General features: G+C 38.4%; 1 pseudogene; it reads right to left on the bottom strand.

Moving 5' to 3' along the window:
- Positions 1 to 817: 817 nt before the first annotated feature.
- Positions 818 to 3,440, bottom strand: LOC107876854 (annotated as a pseudogene).
- Positions 3,441 to 4,135: the final 695 nt, after the last annotated feature.

Genomic DNA, 4,135 nt, shown 5'->3' with positions numbered 1-4,135 from the left:
ACATCGATGTTCAGTATCATTTTGTGCGTGAAATTATTGCTCATGGTGATGTTGTGGTGAGAAAGATTAGTACTCATGATAATCCTGTTGATATAATGACCAAGACACTACCAAGTGCCAAGTTTGAGCATTTCTTGGACTTGGTTAGTGTTAGTTGTTAAGATGTGCCGTTAGGGGATTTTGTGGAAGAGGTGGAGAGTTTGCTTGAAATGAATTTGAGTTATGAATTAGAATTCGTGTCAAAGTAGAGATTGTTAGAGTTGTGACTCAAATTTTGTTATTCCGACCCAGAATGTTTCGCGGTGCAACCCATTTTGGTGATTTTCAATGGGGTCTGGTGGTAGCGTAGGGATCGGGTCAATAGGCCTGATATGGACCTTTATGTTTTTGGGCCTAGGACTTATTTGTATGCGCATATTGTATAAGTGCATTTAGTGGGTTGTTTTGGGTATTCAGAAAATTCAGCCTTCTCCACATTGTACTCTTTCCCCATTATAGTGAAACCTCCTCTGCGTATCTGTCCATGGTTTTTCCTGCAAGGGTTTCCACGTAAATCTTGTGTGTTGTTCTTGTTTTATTTTACTTGTGGTTTGCTTAATCCGCCCGAATCATAACATCTAAGATATACACTTGTATAAATACCTGTACATGATGGCATAGTATGTAATTCACATTCATTCCTTTCTACACTTTATTTTTATAGGTTAATTTTTCATGCTTGCGTCCTGAAAGGATATGTCTATGGTGAAAGATTAGAAGAATTCTCAAGAACTTCAATAGTGCTTTTGTACGTAACATGAAGCTTAAAAATCTAATATAGAAGTAACTGAACTTTACATTTCATGAATTATAATCTCATACACAATAAGAAGTTATGCTAGAGTTAGAAATGTTGCAACATTTGACATTACCCAACCATAAAATGTTACAAAGACAAAATCTTAAGCATAGTGTTTACAACTACCTTGGCCCCAATAAAATTGAAGGAGATACTGAACTGATGGTGGCTTCCCTCTGTTGGTTACCTGCCCCAACCTCAGGTACGTGTGTAAAACTATAATCCAAGTTTGTTTCAACTTTCACCAAACCTTCTAGTGCCTTAACCACCAATGACATGGAAGGCCTGTTGGAAAAATCGCCCTGTAGACACCACGCAGCGAGGCGCATCATTTCTGTCACTGCTTCTCTATGGAGCTGCATATCCTCATTGTTTTTGTCAACCATATCCATGAGCTTCTCTTGTTCCGCTTTTATCCTAAAAAGACTTAGAAAATGGACATCTTCTTCGTCATCTTGAGACCAATCCAAATTCTTTCGTCCACAGAGAATTTCCATGAGCACAATTCCAAAAGCATACACATCTACTTTCTCAGTGATTACCGAGCTCAACCATTCAGGGGCTAAATAACCCCACGTTCCTCTCATTCTAGTCACAACTTAGCTTTTGTCTTTCTCAATTAGCTTCGACAACCCTAAATCTGATTTCTTAGCATTGAAATATTGATCCAGGAGGATGTTTTGTGGTTTGATGTCCAAATGAATTATCTTATGACTGCAATCGCCATGAAGATATGCTAAACCTTTGGCAATATCTGATATTATTCTTTGCCTTGTTTGCCATGTAAGCCCATTTTCTTGCTTGCCATGCATAATCCACCTATCCAATGATCCATTTACCATGTAATCATAGATTAGAAGCCTGTGGCTCTTTTCGACACAAAATCCAATGAGTTTCACCAGATTGATATGGTGAATGCCACCAACCGTCTTTACTTCTGTTAAGAATGATTCCTTTACTTGACCTAGACCATCCAGATGCTTCAAGCTATTTTGGTGCCATTCCTCGGTGTTCCTTCATCAACAGAGCCAAATCCTCCTTCCCCTAGCTTTCTACTAAAATCATCTGTGATTATTTTCAGCTCATTGTAAGAGAATCGAGTTAGGATTCCAGGTAATATTGGTTCTAGATCCAGAAAATCACCAGCCTTTCTGAACTCATGTGCCCACTTTTTGAAAATAACAAAGCAAGTGGATATGCTTAAAATTATCCCCAAGAAAGCTGCAAGAGTAGATCCTATTATCACTTTGAAAGGTCTTGATTTCATTTCTCCCAAAATGATTGGTGACTGAGTGTGCGCCTTTGAGGGATTTTGAACCTTAAGAAATACTTTATGGCCTCTTCCTCCTTCATTGTCAATGAGAGAGAAGACTTCATTTAGTAACAAACATCTCCCTCTTTGATTCCCATTCCAATCATATTCAAAAACAGCAGCGTTGCAAGAACAGTTACTCAGACAGGCCCTTTTACAATCTTCCAACTTTTTCCCCTCAAGCCATAATATGCTCAAAATTAGTTTGTGATCAACGTTAAATGAAAAATATGTAGTATTCTTGAGCTCTATCAAACTATGATACTGCGAAGAGTTGCAGTTAATTGAAATCAACATCCAAGATATGGTTTCCTCTCAGAAAATGGCCTGAAGAAGTTTTCCTCTGGCGGACAAGTACACTGTCCGTTATTTGTACAAATGCTGTATCGTCCACACACCATTGGGTACCCACAGTTTCCTACATATGGTGCCAAAATATCAGATACTTCATTCCAATCAATTACATCCAATCAATTACAGACCATTGGTATACCTTTAAATGCCCATCAGGCCCAAGCTTCATGAATTGAGCTGTCGATGTTGTAGGGTCATGTAATACAGTAAGGGTTTGACCATCAAACTTTAAATAAGGACTATCATGAAAATTTGAAGCATAGAAATACTGAGGTGGGTCGGTACCTGTGTAAATGGCCCAGCTTCCATTGTGAACACTAAGAGAAAACAAATCCTGACTCCGATTGGTTGCTGAAGCGAAGAATCTGTAGGATGATCAAAAGACTGCCAAATTGTGCGCTTTCTCTTATCAAATAGCACAAGATTTCCCATTTCTGTTAAGTTTAAGCCAGAAACTGATTTCCCAATTGTACCAGTGGACCATACAATAGTGCCATCAGAGTCTGTCAAGGCCAAGTTCCCATCTTGGCCTAGTTTCAAGGTTGCATTGGCTTTCACTGGATGGTTCCCATTAGCAGACCAAACTAACTGGGGTTTATTTATCATATCGTTCTGCCCGTTGAATCTGTTGTGATACAAAAGGACAGCAAGAAAGCATTCTGTGGCATTGTAATTGCAGCAGAAGCCACATAGAAATTGTGGTCCGGCATTTCCTCGATGAAGTATGGGTGTCAAATCAGAGAAGTCAGTGGAATTAACCATAAGAGACCTCCTGTTGATCCATAAAGAGGAAAGCCCGGCCAGGACCACAATAGAATTCAAAATACTGGTGTTGTAGTTCAATAGAGGTTGCGATAAAGCAAACTGAGGCGAACAAAAGAGGAGATAAATGAAGAGAAAGATTGGAGAGTACAATCCATTTTCTGCAAGGATTGTTTACTAAACCTAGCCTATAAATATTGGAATTTTGTTGTTGTGCCTTTTTGGGGGATATGACCTTCTTGTTGTGTGTAGTTGAAGAAAGAAAATGAGAATACAGAATTTCAAAGTGATATCTGTAATTGTAATTTGCTCAGTGGAAAAGCATCACATTTAGTATCTTCCATTCTGTTGACTTTCAACACTATTTTCAGCAGCCTCCTTAGACTATAACAATGAATTTTCATTTTATTTACTAAAATTTGACGCCTAAAGAGTAACTGATAAAATTGTTGCCATGTTATAAGAAGGTCATGGGTTCAAGATGTGGAAACAACTTCTTGCAAAAATGCAGGTTAGGGCTGCGTACAATACACCCTTCAGAGTTGCTTTTTCTTTTCATGTCAATGTCAATGCCCATGTGCAAGTATCATAATTGCCCCATGCAAGGTCATAAGTTAATCAACAACACACATCATTAGTTCTTCAACTTGATCGGTAGAAGGAAAAAACAAAACATACAACAGAAGTTTCCTCATGAAAATATTACAAATGAAGTGAATGATAGCTATCTTGGAAAATCTGTAACCATTTCCACCAGTAGAAAGACTCTGATCTACGATTACCCTACTGGAATGGGTTAAACAGATGGATTCAGGTAGGTCATTTGATTATGAGTTTTCCAATGTCCTTCCGTCAAAATCAACGGCACA

This window comes from Capsicum annuum, chromosome 7 (genome assembly GCF_002878395.1).
Source record: "Capsicum annuum cultivar UCD-10X-F1 chromosome 7, UCD10Xv1.1, whole genome shotgun sequence".
NCBI classification, from domain to species: domain Eukaryota; kingdom Viridiplantae; phylum Streptophyta; class Magnoliopsida; order Solanales; family Solanaceae; genus Capsicum; species Capsicum annuum.
This window is presented reverse-complemented; position numbering and strand designations above follow the sequence as displayed.